Source organism: Pseudophryne corroboree, chromosome 11 (assembly GCF_028390025.1).
Source record: "Pseudophryne corroboree isolate aPseCor3 chromosome 11, aPseCor3.hap2, whole genome shotgun sequence".
NCBI classification, from domain to species: Eukaryota; Metazoa; Chordata; class Amphibia; order Anura; family Myobatrachidae; genus Pseudophryne; species Pseudophryne corroboree.
In genome coordinates, this window is record NC_086454.1 from 169,326,556 (window position 1) to 169,345,106 (window position 18,551).

Below are 18,551 nucleotides of genomic sequence, written 5' to 3' on the forward strand. Positions count from 1 at the left end.
GAATATACAAATTCCGCACATTATAATGAGTGTACAATGGTGTATTTGTAGTGTTCTTTATTGCGACACAATGCTCAGGTCACATGCATATTAATTAGACAGGTAAAAAGAGAGGTTTTTAAAACCGCACAGGACATGTGTTTGGTTCACACTATGATTAGTTAGAAATTCAAAAAAAACAACATAAAGGCAATAAAGGACCAAATACTCCTGGCACTTGGTTGGTGGTGCGCCCAGAAAAAATAGTTCAATAAACTTTAAGCTTAGTACATCAGGCCCAGTGCACCGTCCCAAGACAGACAACTAATTAGGTTTCCATTTGCCCTCCCCCCTGCCTTATGTTAATGCTAATTGATGTTGTATTGAGACTTTTGTTCAGTCTCTTACTCACAAAGTAGCACATGCACTGTAAAGGGTCAATTACTCCTGGCACCTGGTTGGTGGTGCTCCCAGAAAAAAATAGTACAATAAACTGTATAAATGGAAAATCTTTACATAGGAGGTAAAGACAAAAAGAGACTTTAAGTCTACCCTGGGGCACACTTGTCAAAAATTATTAATAAAATATAACTTTTAATATTCACAATTAAAAAAGATCATCTCACAAAGCGACATGGCGACATGTAAAAATTGTAATCATAAACTTTTTGATACGGTAATCCAATGTATTATAGCGAAATATACAGTATGCGGTATTGAAATACCAAAAAATCTCTCAGAGGTGTATTACCTCATTACAATACTTTGAGAGAATTGGCTTCTCTATACTCACACCTTAACCACCAAACAATGGCAAAAAATGACAAGTAGTGCCTTTTAATAAGTATCATAATTTTCATATCAAATCTCTGTGTTGAGTTTTTTTTACAACCAGGATCGGCTCAAAGAGCCCGCGGCTGGTTATGCTTAGTAGGGGGGACCCCACGCAATTTTTTGAGGGGATTTTTAACACTGTCCACACTTCTTTTAAGGTACACAATGAAGCCCTGCACGGATTACGCTGATCTGGCCGGGATTCATTGTGTTAAGTCCGGCAGTGTTTTACTAATCACTCCCGTAAAACACTGCCAGACATTACGAATGACATCGACATCGGAAAACACGACAATGCAGAATACGACAGCATAGTAAATGAGGTGTAAAAAAGCCCAAAAGTTGCAAATGATCACTCCCGATGTCATTCGTGTTTAACCTTCAACCAAAATACGAAAATTTACGATTTTTAGTAAATATACCCCCTATAAGTCTGTCCTGGGGCACACTTGTCAAAAATGATTAATAAAATATAACTTTTAATATTCACAATTAAAATAGATCATCTCACAAAGCGACATGGCAACATGTAAAAGTTGTAATCATAAAATTTTGGTACAGTAATCAAAATTTGTAATCACAAACTTTTTGATACGGTAATCCAATATATCATAACGAAATATGGGCCTAATTCAGATCTGTTCGCTCGCTAGCGTTTTTCGCTGTGCAGCAATCAGGTAACTACTGCGCATGCGTATGCACCGCAATGCGCAGGCACGTCGTACGGTTACAAAGCGGATCGTTGCTGTGCACTGGTTCTAGCGAAGAATCCATTCGCACAGCCGATCGCAAGGAGATTGACAGGAAGAGGGCGTTTGTGGGTGTCAACTGACCGTTTTCTGGGAGTGTTTGGAAAAACGCAGGCGTGTCGAGGCGTTTGCAGGACGGGTGTCTGACGTCGATTCCGGGCTTGAATAGGCTGAAGTGAACGCAGCAGCTGAGTAAGATCAGAGCTACTCAGAAACTGCACAAGCTGTTTTTGTACAGGGCGGACGCACACGAGTTCGCACACTTGCAAAGCTAAAATACACTCCCCTATAGGCGGCGTCTATCTGTTCGCAGCGCTGCAAAAAATTAGCTAGCGAGCGAACAGATCTGAATTAGCGCTCCCTTGATAGTAATTGCTAACTTTGTGTTTATAATAATTAATTGGTGGGACAGTACCACCTGTGGGAGTTGCAGGAATCTGGTATACAGAAAATATTCAACAGTTTTTGGTGGTTTGTAAGTGCTGTGTTTTAGTATAAATTATTGGAGATCTGAATTAGGCTCAATATTGAAATAAAAAAACTCTCCCAAAGATGTATTACCTCGTTACAATACTTTGAGAGAATTGGCTTCTCTATACTCGCATCTTAACCATCAAACAATTGCAAAAAATGACAGGTAGTGCCTTTTAATAAGTATCATAATTTTCATATCAAATCTCTGTGTTGAGTTTGTATGAACTCTCCACCAGCCCATCATAAATCATAAGGAAAGAGATTTTTGCAAACACATAGGCAGCATTGTACCAGAACAAAAAAGGGTGTAGGGGACTCCTATCACACAGGCGCCTGGAAAAGCTGCCCTGAATTGTGCTCCTTCCCAAAGTGTCACCACACTTTAAAACAGAGAATGATCAAAAATTGGTTGGAAGAAGCGTCACACTGTTTGACAGGCAACGGTGCTGGCAGCTTGAAGCTTCCCCCATGCGAGGGGACGCCGTACACTTTTACGATGTCCATGATGACATATGTCAACATAGCCACCAAAAATCATGAAAAACTCATTGCGACTTTTTTGTGTCAACCTTTCTATATTGACCTTTTACTTGTGTCGACCTTTCAATACTGTCTACCTAAACAATGTTGACCTTTCTGATGTGTCGACATATGGCCTGTCGACCAATATTGGTCGACCTAATGACTGTTGACCTTCTTATTGTCGACAATATGACCCATTCCAATTACATGCAGCTGGCTCAGCAAGATCGCTCAGCATACAGCGCTGCACAGCGATGTGTCAACGATGTGTGCTAAGTGAACACTGGCCCTGACAGACGATCTGACTAGATTTATCCTGCATGCAGGATCTTAATCGCCGGGCGATAGCGACATCTGAACATCTGTGTACTTGGGCGATCACTTTAGCCTGTTCGTGTCCGGAATTGACGTCAGACACCCGCCCTGCAAACGCTTGGACACGCCTGCATTTTTCCAAACACTCCCAGAAAACGGTCAGTTGTCACCCACAAACGCCTTCTTCCTGTCAATCTCCTTGCGATCGGCTGTGCGAATCGACTCTTCATTAAATTCAACGCTCAGCAACGATCTGCTTTGTACCCGTATGACGCGCATGCGCATTGCAGTGCATACGCACGCGCAGTTTTGTCCTGATCGCACCGCAGCGAAAAAACCTAGCATGCGATCAGGTCGGAATGACCCCCATGGTTTTGCCTATCTGCTAACAAAAATGCTTCGATCAGGTCTGAATTACCCCTCTAGAATCTTTCTCTCAGACTTTCTGCTTACTCAGTATCTGAAAATGCCACCTGCTGTCTGAAAAGTGGTACTGCACTATATTTCAGACGACTTACACACGGCCTGCCATGTATATATTAGGAGGAAGGCTTATCTCATGCCATGAATGGCAGGCCATGATACTTTTTTCAGAAAGGTAATCGTGGACACATCTGTATAATACATTTTTTTTAAAATCACTGATTATCGTAAAAATGTACTAAAATCTAAAAAAAAGGTAGTTATAGAAATGTTTGTAATTATATGAATTTTACTGTGTAATCCAAATAAGCATTGATGTTAATATATGTACAATAACTTCAATAAAATGTGTCTTCTAAGAATCTAACATTTTAGAAAAAAATGTTTAGATGTTCCCTAATGAATGTGGTTTCTTGGTGTATTGGTAACCACTCCACTCTGATCTTTGAATACAGTGATCTGTATTTAAATCTTGGTAGGTCCTATTGGTTTTGTTGTAAGTACAATACAGTTAATATCTCTGAGAAAGAAAATATCTATAAATTGCATAAATTAAGAATCTTACACACTGAGAGACAGGTTTATCTGTCATTTAATTCCAATAAAATGTATCCACTAAGAATCTTATACTCTGACAAAAAATGTACATGCTACCATATGAATGAGGTGTCATTGTGTACTGTTAACAATTCTGGACTCTGAAACCTATAATCTGTATAAAAATTTGGTAGGTCCTAATGGCTTTTTTTTTTAAATACAATGCAATACTTATCTCTCTGATTATTATTCCTGTAACTTGTAGAAAATAAGATCTCACACTCTAAGAGAAAGTTGTATATGTTGTGTTAGAAGAGAGGTTCCATGGTGTAATGGTTAGCACTCTGGACTCTGAATCCAGTGATCTGAGTTCAAATCTCGGTGGGACCTGATGTGTTTTAGTACCTTCAGTTTAAGTTCTTTATTGACAGAAAGTCTTCTTTTTCATACATATAATAATTTTTTTAAATCACTGATTTTTGTAAATATGTACTAAAAGCTAAAAAAGGTAGTTATAGAAATGTATGTAATTATATGAATTTTACTATATAACCCAAATAAGCGTTGATGTAAATATATGTACAATAATTGCAATAAAATGTGTCTTCTAAGAATCTAACATTTTAGAAAAAAATGTTTAGCTCTCCCTCATGAATGAAGTTTCTTGATGTATTGGTAACCACTCTGATCTTTGAATCCAGTGGTCTGTATTTAAATCTTGGTAGGTCCTATTGGTTTTTTGATAGTACCGTTCAGTTTATATTTCTCTGAGAGTACATTCTAATAAAAATATTTAGATGCTCCCTAATGGATGAGGTTTCATGGTATATTGGTAAACATTTTGGACTCTGAATCCATGATCTATATTTACATCTTGGTAGGTTCTATTGGTTTTGTTGTAAGTACAATACAGTTAATATCTCTGAGAAAGAAAATATCTATAAATTGCATAAATTAAGAATCTTACACACTGAGAGACAGGTTTATCTGTCATTTAATTCCAATAAAATGTATCCACTAAGAATCTTATACTCTGACAAAAAATGTACATGCTACCATATGAATGAGGTGTCATTGTGTACTGTTAACAATTCTGGACTCTGAAACCTATAATCTGTATAAAAATTTGGTAGGTCCTAATGGCTTTTTTTTTTAAATACAATGCAATACTTATCTCTCTGATTATTATTCCTGTAACTTGTAGAAAATAAGATCTCACACTCTAAGAGAAAGTTGTATATGTTGTGTTAGAAGAGAGGTTCCATGGTGTAATGGTTAGCACTCTGGACTCTGAATCCAGCGATCTGAGTTCAAATCTCGGTGGGACCTGATGTGTTTTAGTACCTTCAGTTTAAGTTCTTTATTGACAGAAAGTCTTCTTTTTCATACATATAATAATTTTTTTAAATCACTGATTTTTGTAAATATGTACTAAAAGCTAAAAAAAGGTAGTTATAGAAATGTATGTAATTATATGAATTTTACTATATAACCCAAATAAGCGTTGATGTAAATATATGTACAATAATTGCAATAAAATGTGTCTTCTAAGAATCTAACATTTTAGAAAAAAATGTTTAGCTCTTCCTCATGAATGAAGTTTCTTGATGTATTGGTAACCACTCTGATCTTTGAATCCAGTGGTCTGTATTTAAATCTTGGTAGGTCCTATTGGTTTTTTGATAGTACCGTTCAGTTTATATTTCTCTGAGAGTACATTCTAATAAAAACTGTTTAAATGCTTCCTCATGAATGAGGTTTCCTGGTGTATTTGTAACCATTTTGGACTCTGAATCCATGATTTGTATTTACATCTTGGTAGGTCCTATTGTTTTTTTGTAAGTATTATGCAGATCATATCTCTGAGAAAGAAAATATCTATAAATTGCATAAATTAAGAATCATACACACTCAGAGACAGGTTTATCTGTAATATAATTCCAATAAAATGTAACCTCTAAGAATCTTACACTGTGAGAAAATTTTTTACATGCCACCATATGAATGAGCTTTCATGGTGTACTGTTAACAATTCTGGACTCTGAAACCAATAATCTGTATATACAAATTGATAGGTCCTAATGGTTTTATTTGTAAATACAATGTAGTACATATCTCTCTGAATGAATATTTCTGTATCTTGTAGAAATTAAGATCTTACACTCTGAGAGAAAGTTTTATATGTGTTATTAGAAGGGAGATTCCATGGTGTTATGGATAGCACTCTGGACTCTGAATGCAGTAAATTGAGTTCAAATATCAGTGGGACAAGGTGCATTTTAGTACCTTCAGTTTAAGTCCTTGATTGACAAAAACTTTTCTTTTTTATACATATAATACATTTTTTTTAAATCACTGATTATTGTAAAAATGTACTAAAATCTAAAAAAAAGGTAGTTATAGAAATGTTTGTAATTATATAAATGTTACTGTGTAATCCAAATAAGCATTGATGTTAATATATGTACAATAACTTCAATAAAATGTGTCTTCTAAGAATCTAACATTTTAGAAAAAAATGTTTAGATGTTCCCTAATGAATGTGGTTTCTTGGTGTATTGGTAACCACTCCACTCTGATCTTTGAATACAGTGATCTGTATTTAAATCTTGGTAGGTCCTATTGGTTTTTTGTAAGTACCATTCAGTTCATATCTCTCTGAGAGTACATTCTTATAAAAATATTTAGATGCTCCCTAATGGATGAGGTTTCATGGTGTATTGGTAAACATTTTGGACTCTGAATCCATGATCTATATTTACATCTTGGTAGGTTCTATTGGTTTTGTTGTAAGTACAATACAGTTAATATCTCTGAGAAAGAAAATATCTATAAATTGCATAAATTAAGAATCTTACACACAAAGAGACAGGTTTATCTGTCATTTAATTCCAATAAAATGTATCCACTAATAATCTTATACTCCTAAAAAAAATGTACATGCTACCATATGAATAAGGTTTCATTGTGTACTGTTAACAATTCTGGACTCTGAAACCTATAATCTGTATAAAAATTTGGTAGGTCCTAATGGCTTTTTTTTGTAAATACAATGTAATACTTATCTCTCTGATTATTATTCCTGTAACTTGTAGAAAATAAGATCTTACACTCTGAGAGAAAGTTTTATATGTGTTATTAGAAGGGAGATTCCATGGTGTTATGGTTAGCACTCTGTACTCTGAATCCAGTAAATTGAGTTCAAATCTCAGTGGGACCAGGTGTATTTTAGTACCTTCAGTTTAAGTCCTTGATTGACAAAAACTTTTCTTTTTTTATACATATAATACATTTTTTTAAATCACTGATTATTGTAAAAATGTACTAAAATCTAAAAAAGGTAGTTATAGAAATGTTTGTAATTATATAAATGTTACTGTGTAATCCAAATAAGCATTGGTGTTAATATATGTACAATAACTTCAATAAAATGTGTTTTCTAAGAATCTAACATTTTAGAAAAAAATGTTTAGATGTTCCCTAATGAATGTGGTTTCTTGGTGTATTGGTAACCACTCCACTCTGATCTTTGAATACAGTGATCTGTATTTAAATCTTGGTAGGTCCTATTGGTTTTGTTGTAAGTACAATACAGTTAATATCTCTGAGAAAGAAAATATCTATAAATTGCATAAATTAAGAATCTTACACACTGAGAGACAGGTTTATCTGTCATTTAATTCCAATAAAATGTATCCACTAATAATCTTATACTCTGAAAAAAAAATGTACATGCTACCATATGAATAAGGTTTCATTGTGTACTGTTAACAATTCTGGACTCTGAAACCTATAATCTGTATAAAAATTTGGTAGGTCCTAATGGCTTTTTTTTGTAAATACAATGCAATACTTATCTCTCTGATTATTATTCCTGTAACTTGTAGAAAATAAGATCTCACACTCTAAGAGAAAGTTGTATATGTTTTGTTAGAAGAGAGGTTCCATGGTGTAATGGTTAGCACTCTGGACTCTGAATCCAGTGATCCGAGTTCAAATCTCGGTGGGACCTGATGTGTTTTAGTACCTTTAGTTTAAGTTCTTGATTGACAGAAAGTCTACTTTTTCATACATATAATAATTTTTTTAAATCACTGATTTTTGTACATATGTACTAAAAGCTAAAAAAAGGTAGTTATAGAAATGTATGTAATTATATGAATTTTACTATATAACCCAAATAAGCGTTGATGTAAATATATGTACAATAATTGCAATAAAATGTGTCTTCTAAGAATCTAACATTTTAGAAAAAAATGTTTAGCTCTCCCTCATGAATGAAGTTTCTTGGTGTATTGGTAACCACTCTGATCTTTGAATCCAGTGATCTGTATTTAAATCTTGGTAGGTCCTATTGGTTTTTTGTAAGTATTGTTCAGTTTATATGTCTCTGAGAGTACATTCTAATAAAAACTGTTTAAATGCTTCCTCATGAATGAGGTTTCCTGGTGTATTTGTAACCATTTTGGACTCTGAATCCATGATTTGTATTTACATCTTGGTAGGTCCTATTGTTTTTTTGTAAGTAAAATGCAGTTCATATCTCTGAGAAAGAAAATATCTATAAATTGCATAAATTAAGAATCATACACACTGAGAGACAGGTTTATCGGTAATATAATTCCAATAAAATGTAACCTCTAAGAATCTTACACTGTGAGAACATTTTTTACATGCCACCATATGAATGAGCTTTCATGGTGTACTGTTAACAATTCTGGACTCTGAAACTAATAATCTTTATATACAAATTGGTAGGTCCTAATGGTTTTATTTGCAAATACAATGTAGTACATATCTCTCTGAATGAATATTTCTGTATCTAGTAGAAATAAAGATCTTACACTCTGAGAGAAAGTTTTATATGTGTTATTAGAAGGGAGATTCCATGGTGTTATGGTTAGCACTCTGTACTCTGAATCCAGTAAATTGAGTTCAAATCTCGGTGGGACCAGGTGCATTTTAGTACAAAGTTTTATTCCTTTATTGACAAAAACTTTTCTTTTTTATACATATAATACATTTTTTTAAAATCACTGATTATCGTAAAAATGTACTAAAATCTAAAAAAAAGGTAGTTATAGAAATGTTTGTAATTATATGAATTTTACTGTGTAATCCAAATAAGCATTGATGTTAATATATGTACAATAACTTCAATAAAATGTGTCTTCTAAGAATCTAACATTTTAGAAAAAAATGTTTAGATGTTCCCTAATGAATGTGGTTTCTTGGTGTATTGGTAACCACTTTACTCTGATCTTTGAATACAGTGATCTGTATTTAAATCTTAGTAGGTCCTATTGGTTTTGTTGTAAGTACCATTCAGTTCATATCTCTCTGAGAGTACATTCTTATAAAAATATTTAGATGCTCCCTAATGGATGAGGTTTCATGGTATATTGGTAAACATTTTGGACTCTGAATCCATGATCTATATTTACATCTTGGTAGGTTCTATTGGTTTTGTTGTAAGTACAATACAGTTAATATCTCTGAGAAAGAAAATATCTATAAATTGCATAAATTAAGAATCTTACACACTGAGAGACAGGTTTATCTGTCATTTTTTTCCAATAAAATGTATCCACTAAGAATCTTATACTCTGACAAAAAATGTACATGCTACCATATGAATGAGGTGTCATTGTGTACTGTTAACAATTCTGTACTCTGAAACCTATAATCTGTATAAAAATTTGGTAGGTCCTAATGGCTTTTTTTTGTAAATACAATGCAATACTTATCTCTCTGATTATTATTCCTGTAACTTGTAGAAAATAAGATCTCACACTCTAAGAGAAAGTTGTATATGTTGTGTTAGAAGAGAGGTTCCATGGTTTAATGGTTAGCACTCTGGACTCTGAATCCAGCGATCTGAGTTCAAATCTCGGTGGGACCTGATGTGTTTTAGTACCTTCAGTTTAAGTTCTTTATTGACAGAAAGTCTTCTTTTTCATACATATAATAATTTTTTTAAATCACTGATTTTTGTAAATATGTACTAAAAGCTAAAAAAGGTAGTTATAGAAATGTATGTAATTATATGAATTTTACTATATAACCCAAATAAGCGTTGATGTAAATATATGTACAATAATTGCAATAAAATGTGTCTTCTAAGAATCTAACATTTTAGAAAAAAATGTTTAGCTCTCCCTCATGAATGAAGTTTCTTGATGTATTGGTAACCACTCTGATCTTTGAATCCAGTGGTCTGTATTTAAATCTTGGTAGGTCCTATTGGTTTTTTGATAGTACCGTTCAGTTTATATTTCTCTGAGAGTACATTCTAATAAAAACTGTTTAAATGCTTCCTCATGAATGAGGTTTCCTGGTGTATTTGTAACCATTTTGGACTCTGAATCCATGATTTGTATTTACATCTTGGTAGGTCCTATTGTTTTTTTGTAAGTATTATGCAGATCATATCTCTGAGAAAGAAAATATCTATAAATTGCATAAATTAAGAATCATACACACTGAGAGACAGGTTTATCTGTAATATAATTCCAATAAAATGTAACCTCTAAGAATCTTACACTGTGAGAAAATTTTTTACATGCCACCATATGAATGAGCTTTCATGGTGTACTGTTAACAATTCTGGACTCTGAAACCAATAATCTGTATATACAAATTGATAGGTCCAAATGGTTTTATTTGTAAATACAATGTAGTACATATCTCTCTGAATGAATATTTCTGTATCTTGTAGAAATTAAGATCTTACACTCTGAGAGAAAGGTTTATATGTGTTATTAGAAGGGAGATTCCATGGTGTTATGGTTAGCACTCTGTACTCTGAATCAAGTAAATTGAGTTCAAATCTTAGTGGGACAAGGTGCATTTTAGTACCTTCAGTTTAAGTCCTTGATTGACAAAAACTTTTCTTTTTTATACATATAATACATTTTTTTAAATCACTGATTATTGTAAAAATGTACTAAAATCTAAAAAAAAGGTAGTTATAGAAATGTTTGTTATGATATGAATTTTACTGTGTAATCCAAATAAGCATTGATGTTAATATATGTACAATAACTTCAATAAAATGTGTCTTCTAAGAATCTAACATTTTAGAAAAAAATGTTTATTTGTTCCCTAATGCATGTGGTTTCTTGGTGTATTGGTAACCACTCCACTCTGATCTTTGAATACAGTGATCTGTATTTAAATCTTGGTAGGCCCTATTGGTTTTTTGTAAGTACCATTCAGTTCATATCTCTCTGAGAGTACATTCTTATAAAAATATTTAGATGCTCCCTAATGGATGAGGTTTCATGGTATATTGGTAAACATTTTGGACTCTGAATCCATGATCTATATTTACATCTTGGTAGGTTCTATTGGTTTTGTTGTAAGTACAATACAGTTAATATCTCTGAGAAAGAAAATATCTATAAATTGCATAAATTAAGAATCTTACACACTGAGACAGGTTAATCTGTCATTTAATTCCAATAAAATGTATCCACTAAGAATCTTATACTCTGACAAAAAATGTACATGCTACCATATGAATGAGGTTTCATTGTGTACTGTTAACAATTTCTGACTCTGAAACCTGTAATCTGTATAAAAATTTGGTAGGTCCTAATGGCTTTTTTTTGTAAATACAATGCAATACTTATCTCTCTGATTATTATTCCTGTAACTTGTAGAAAATAAGATCTCACACTCTAAGAGAAAGTTGTATATGTTGTGTTAGAAGAGAGGTTCCATGGTGTAATGGTTGGCACTCTGGACTCTGAATCCAGCGATCTGAGTTCAAATCTCGGTGGGACCTGATGTGTTTTAGTACCTTCAGTTTAAGTTCTTTATTGACAGAAAGTCTTCTTTTTCATACATATAATAATTGTTTTAAATCACTGATTTTTGTAAATATGTACTAAAAGCTAAAAAAGGTAGTTATAGAAATGTATGTAATTATATGAATTTTACTATATAACCCAAATAAGCGTTGATGTAAATATATGTACAATAATTGCAATAAAATGTGTCTTCTAAGAATCTAACATTTTAGAAAAAAATGTTTAGCTCTCCCTCAAGAATGAAGTTTCTTGATGTATTGGTAACCACTCTGATCTTTGAATCCAGTGGTCTGTATTTAAATCTTGGTAGGTCCTATTGGTTTTTTGTAAGTACCGTTCAGTTTATATTTCTCTGAGAGTACATTCTAATAGAAACTGTTTAAATGCTTCCTCATGAATGAGGTTTCCTGGTGTATTTGTAACCATTTTGGACTCTGAATCCATGATTTGTATTTACATCTTGGTAGGTCCTATTGTTTTTTTGTAAGTATTATGCAGATCATATCTCTGAGAAAGAAAATATCTATAAATTGCATAAATTAAGAATCATACACACTGAGAGACAGGTTTATCTGTAATATAATTCCAATAAAATGTAACCTCTAAGAATCTTACACTGTGAGAAAATTTTTTACATGCCACCATATGAATGAGCTTTCATGGTGTACTGTTAACAATTCTGGACTCTGAAACCAATAATCTGTATATACAAATTGATAGGTCCAAATGGTTTTATTTGTAAATACAATGTAGTACATATCTCTCTGAATGAATATTTCTGTATCTTGTAGAAATTAAGATCTTACACTCTGAGAGAAAGGTTTATATGTGTTATTAGAAGGGTGTTATGATTCCATGGTGTTATGGTTAGCACTCTGTACTCTGAATCAAGTAAATTGAGTTCAAATCTTAGTGGGACTAGGTGCATTTTAGTACCTTCAGTTTAAGTCCTTGATTGACAAAAAACTTTTCTTTTTTATACATATAATACATTTTTTTTAAATCACTGATTATTGTAAAAATGTACTAAAATCTAAAAAAAAGGTAGTTATAGAAATGTTTGTAATTATATGAATTTTACTGTGTAATCCAAATAAGCATTGATGTTAATATATGTACAATAACTTCAATAAAATGTGTCTTCTAAGAATCCTAAGAATCTAACATTTTAGAAAAAAATGTTTAGATGCTCCCTAATGAATGTGGTTTCTTGGTGTATTGGTAACCACTCCACTCTGATCTTTGAATACAGTGATCTGTATTTAAATCTTGGTAGGTCCTATTGGTTTTTTGTAAGTACCATTCAGTTCATATCTCTCTGAGAGTACATTCTTATAAAAATATTTAGATGCTCCCTAATGGATGAGGTTTCATGGTATATTGGTAAACATTTTGGACTCTGAATCCATGATCTATATTTACATCTTGGTAGGTTCTATTGGTTTTGTTGTAAGTACAATACAGTTAATATCTCTGAGAAAGAAAATATCTATAAATTGCATAAATTAAGAATCTTACACACTGAGAGACAGGTTTATCTGTCATTTAATTCCAATAAAATGTATCCACTAAGAATCTTATACTCTGACAAAAAATGTACATGCTACCATATGAATGAGGTGTCATTGTGTACTGTTAACAATTCTGGACTCTGAAACCTATAATCTGTATAAAAATTTGGTAGGTCCTAATGGCTTTTTTTTTTAAATACAATGCAATACTTATCTCTCTGATTATTATTCCTGTAACTTGTAGAAAATAAGATCTCACACTCTAAGAGAAAGTTGTATATGTTGTGTTAGAAGAGAGGTTCCATGGTGTAATGGTTAGCACTCTGGACTCTGAATCCAGCGATCTGAGTTCAAATCTCGGTGGGACCTGATGTGTTTTAGTACCTTCAGTTTAAGTTCTTTATTGACAGAAAGTCTTCTTTTTCATACATATAATAATTTTTTTAAATCACTGATTTTTGTAAATATGTACTAAAAGCTAAAAAAGGTAGTTATAGAAATCTATGTAATTATATGAATTTTACTATATAACCCAAATAAGCGTTGATGTAAATATATGTACAATAATTGCAATAAAATGTGTCTTCTAAGAATCTAACATTTTAGAAAAAAACGTTTAGCTCTCCCTCATGAATGAAGTTTCTTGATGTATTGGTAACCACTCTGATCTTTGAATCCAGTGGTCTGTATTTAAATCTTGGTAGGTCCTATTGGTTTTTTGATAGTACCGTTCAGTTTATATTTCTCTGAGAGTACATTCTAATAAAAACTGTTTAAATGCTTCCTCATGAATGAGGTTTCCTGGTGTATTTGTAACCAGTTTGGACTCTGAATCCATGATTTGTATTTACATCTTGGTAGGTCCTATTGTTTTTTTTGTAAGTAAAATGCAGGTCATATCTCTGAGAAAGAAAATATCTATAAATTGCATAAATTAAGAATCATACACACTGAGAGACAGGTTTATCGGTAATATAATTCCAATAAAATGTAACCTCTAAGAATCTTACACTGTGAGAACATTTTTTACATGCCACCATATGAATGAGCTTTCATGGTGTACTGTTAACAATTCTGGACTCTGAAACTAATAATCTGTATATACAAATTGATAGGTCCTAATGGTTTTATTTGAAAATACAATGTAGTACATATCTCTCTGAATGAATATTTCTGTATCTTGTAGAAATAAAGATCTTACACTCTGAGAGAAAGTTTTATATGTGTTATTAGAAGGGAGATTCCATGGTGTTATGGTTAGCACTCTGTACTCTGAATCCAGTAAATTGAGTTAAAATCTCGGTGGGACCAGGTGCATTTTAGTACAAAGTTTGATTCCTTGATTGACAAAAACTTTTCTTTTTTATACATATAATACATTTTTTTAAAATCACTGATTATCGTAAAAATGTACTAAAATCTAAAAAAAAGGTAGTTATAGAAATGTTTGTAATTATATGAATTTTACTGTGTAATCCAAATAAGCATTGATGTTAATATATGTACAATAACTTCAATAAAATGTGTCTTCTAAGAATCTAACATTTTAGAAAAAAATGTTTAGATGTTCCCTAATGAATGTGGTTTCTTGGTGTATTGGTAACCACTCCACTCTGATCTTTGAATACAGTGATCTGTATTTAAATCTTGGCAGATCCTATTGGTTTTTTGTAAGTACCATTCAGTTCATATCTCTCTGAGAGTACATTCTTATAAAAATATTTAGATGCTCCCTAATGGATGAGGTTTCATGGTATATTGGTAAACATTTTGGACTCTGAATCCATGATCTATATTTACATCTTGGTAGGTTCTATTGGTTTTGTTGTAAGTACAATACAGTTAATATCTCTGAGAAAGAAAATATCTATAAATTGCATAAATTAAGAATCTTACACACTGAGAGACAGGTTTATCTGTCATTTAATTCCAATAAAATGTATCCACTAATAATCTTATACTCTGAAAAAAAAATGTACATGCTACCATATGAATAAGGTTTCATTGTGTACTGTTAACAATTCTGGACTCTGAAACCTATAATCTGTATAAAAATTTGGTAGGTCCTAATGGCTTTTTTTTGTAAATACAATGTAATACTTATCTCTCTGATTATTATTCCTGTAACTTGTAGAAAATAAGATCTTACACTCTGAGAGAAAGTTTTATATGTGTTATTAGAAGGGAGATTCCATGGTGTTATGGTTAGCACTCTGTACTCTGAATCCAGTAAATTGAGTTCAAATCTCAGTGGGACCAGGTGTATTTTAGTACCTTCAGTTTAAGTCCTTGATTGACAAAAACTTTTCTTTTTTTATACATATAATACATTTTTTTAAATCACTGATTATTGTAAAAATGTACTAAAATCTAAAAAAGGTAGTTATAGAAATGTTTGTAATTATATAAATGTTACTGTGTAATCCAAATAAGCATTGGTGTTAATATATGTACAATAACTTCAATAAAATGTGTTTTCTAAGAATCTAACATTTTAGAAAAAAATGTTTAGATGTTCCCTAATGCATGTGGTTTCTTGGTGTATTGGTAACCACTCCACTCTGATCTTTGAATACAGTGATCTGTATTTAAATCTTGGTAGGTCCTATTGGTTTTGTTGTAAGTACAATACAGTTAATATCTCTGAGAAAGAAAATATCTATAAATTGCATAAATTAAGAATCTTACACACTGAGAGACAGGTTTATCTGTCATTTAATTCCAAGAAAATGTATCCACTAATAATCTTATACTCTGAAAAAAAAATGTACATGCTACCATATGAATAAGGTTTCATTGTGTACTGTTAACAATTCTGGACTCTGAAACCTATAATCTGTATAAAAATTTGGTAGGTCCTAATGGCTTTTTTTTTAAATACAATGCAATACTTATCTCTCTGATTATTATTCCTGTAACTTGTAGAAAATAAGATCTCACACTCTAAGAGAAAGTTGTATATGTTGTGTTAGAAGAGAGGTTCCATGGTGTAATGGTTAGCACTCTGGACTCTGAATCCCGCGATCTGAGTTCAAATCTCGGTGGGACCTGATGTGTTTTAGTACCTTCAGTTTAAGTTCTTTATTGACAGAAAGTCTTCTTTTTCATACATATAATAATTTTTTTAAATCACTGATTTTTGTAAATATGTACTAAAAGCTAAAAAAGGTAGTTATAGAAATGTATGTAATTATATGAATTTTACTATATAACCCAAATAAGCGTTGATGTAAATATATGTACAATAATTGCAATAAAATGTGTCTTCTAAGAATCTAACATTTTAGAAAAAAACGTTTAGCTCTCCCTCATGAATGAAGTTTCTTGATGTATTGGTAACCACTCTGATCTTTGAATCCAGTGGTCTGTATTTAAATCTTGGTAGGTCCTATTGGTTTTTTGATAGTACCGTTCAGTTTATATTTCTCTGAGAGTACATTCTAATAAAAACTGTTTAAATGCTTCCTCATGAATGAGGTTTCCTGGTGTATTTGTAACCATTTTGGACTCTGAATCCATGATTTGTATTTACATCTTGGTAGGTCCTATTGTTTTTTTGTAAGTATTATGCAGATCATATCTCTGAGAAAGAAAATATCTATAAATTGCATAAATTAAGAATCATACACACTCAGAGACAGGTTTATCTGTAATATAATTCCAATAAAATTTAACCTCTAAGAATCTTACACTGTGAGAAAAAAATTTACATGCCACCATATGAATGAGCTTTCATGGTGTACTGTTAACAATTCTGGACTCTGAAACCAATAATCTGTATATACAAATTGATAGGTCCTAATGGTTTTATTTGTAAATACAATGTAGTACATATCTCTCTGAATGAATATTTCTGTATCTTGTAGAAATTAAGATCTTACACTTTGAGAGAAAGTTTTATATGTGTTATTAGAAGGGAGATTCCATGGTGTTATGGTTAGCACTCTGTACTCTGAATGCAGTAAATTGAGTTCAAATATCAGTGGGACAAGGTGCATTTTAGTACCTTCAGTTTAAGTCCTTGATTGACAAAAACTTTTCTTTTTTATACATATAATACATTTTTTTAAATCACTGATTATTGTAAAAATGTACTAAAATCTAAAAAAAAGGTAGTTATAGAAATGTTTGTAATTATATAAATGTTACTGTGTAATCCAAATAAGCATTGATGTTAATATATGTACAATAACTTCAATAAAATGTGTCTTCTAAGAATCTAACATCTTAGAAAAAAATGTTTAGATGTTCCCTAATGAATGTGGTTTCTTGGTGTATTGGTAACCACTCCACTCTGATCTTTGAATACAGTGATCTGTATTTAAATCTTGGTAGGTCCTATTGGTTTTTTGTAAGTACCATTCAGTTCATATCTCTCTGAGAGTACATTCTTATAAAAATATTTAGATGCTCCCTAATGGATGAGGTTTCATGGTGTATTGGTAAACATTTTGGACTTTGAATCCATGATCTATATTTACATCTTGGTAGGTTCTATTGGTTTTGTTGTAAGTACAATACAGTTAATATCTCTGAGAAAGAAAATATCTATAAATTGCATAAATTAAGAATCTTACACACTGAGAGACAGGTTTATCTGTCATTTAATTCCAATAAAATGTATCCACTAATAATCTTATACTCTGAAAAAAAAAATGTACATGCTACCATATGAATAAGGTTTCATTGTGTACTGTTAACAATTCTGGACTCTGAAACCTATAATCTGTATAAAAATTTGGTAGGTCCTAATGGCTTTTTTTTGTAAATACAATGTAATACTTATCTCTCTGATTATTATTCCTGTAACTTGTAGAAAATAAGATCTTACACTCTGAGAGAAAGTTTTATATGTGTTATTAGAAGGGAGATTCCATGGTGTTATGGTTAGCACTCTGTACTCTGAATCCAGTAAATTGAGTTCAAATCTCAGTGGAACCAGGTGTATTTTAGTACCTTCAGTTTAAGTCCTTGATTGACAAAAACTTTTCTTTTTTTATACATATAATACATTTTTTTAAATCACTGATTATTGTAAAAATGTACTAAAATCTAAAAAAGGTAGTTATAGAAATGTTTGTAATTATATAAATGTTACTGTGTAATCCAAATAAGCATTGGTGTTAATATATGTACAATAACTTCAATAAAATGTGTTTTCTAAGAATCTAACATTTTAGAAAAAATGTTTAGATGTTCCCTAATGAATGTGGTTTCTTGGTGTATTGGTAACCACTCCACTCTGATCTTTGAATACAGTGATCTGTATTTAAATCTTGGTAGGTCCTATTGGTTTTGTTGTAAGTACAATACAGTTAATATCTCTGAGAAAGAAAATATCTATAAATTGCATAAATTAAGAATCTTACACACTGAGAGACAGGTTTATCTGT

At 31.8% G+C, this 18,551-nt stretch overlaps 7 non-coding genes across 7 annotated transcripts; all 7 read left to right on the forward strand.

Moving 5' to 3' along the window:
* The first annotated feature begins 4,151 nt into the window (after positions 1–4,151).
* TRNAQ-CUG (transfer RNA glutamine (anticodon CUG)) lies at positions 4,152–4,223 on the forward strand. Its single transcript has one exon. It is a non-coding gene; the product is annotated as a tRNA-Gln (tRNA).
* An 867-nt stretch (positions 4,224–5,090) lies between these two features.
* On the forward strand, positions 5,091–5,162 carry TRNAQ-CUG (transfer RNA glutamine (anticodon CUG)). Its single transcript has one exon. It is a non-coding gene; the product is annotated as a tRNA-Gln (tRNA).
* A 2,611-nt stretch (positions 5,163–7,773) lies between these two features.
* TRNAQ-CUG (transfer RNA glutamine (anticodon CUG)) lies at positions 7,774–7,845 on the forward strand. The gene has a single exon. It is a non-coding gene; the product is annotated as a tRNA-Gln (tRNA).
* Positions 7,846–9,663: 1,818 nt separating this feature from the next.
* Positions 9,664–9,735, forward strand: TRNAQ-CUG (transfer RNA glutamine (anticodon CUG)). The gene has a single exon. It is a non-coding gene; the product is annotated as a tRNA-Gln (tRNA).
* Positions 9,736–11,550: 1,815 nt separating this feature from the next.
* TRNAQ-CUG (transfer RNA glutamine (anticodon CUG)) lies at positions 11,551–11,622 on the forward strand. The gene has a single exon. It is a non-coding gene; the product is annotated as a tRNA-Gln (tRNA).
* Positions 11,623–13,455: 1,833 nt separating this feature from the next.
* TRNAQ-CUG (transfer RNA glutamine (anticodon CUG)) lies at positions 13,456–13,527 on the forward strand. Its single transcript has one exon. It is a non-coding gene; the product is annotated as a tRNA-Gln (tRNA).
* A 2,609-nt stretch (positions 13,528–16,136) lies between these two features.
* On the forward strand, positions 16,137–16,208 carry TRNAQ-CUG (transfer RNA glutamine (anticodon CUG)). Its single transcript has one exon. It is a non-coding gene; the product is annotated as a tRNA-Gln (tRNA).
* Positions 16,209–18,551: the final 2,343 nt, after the last annotated feature.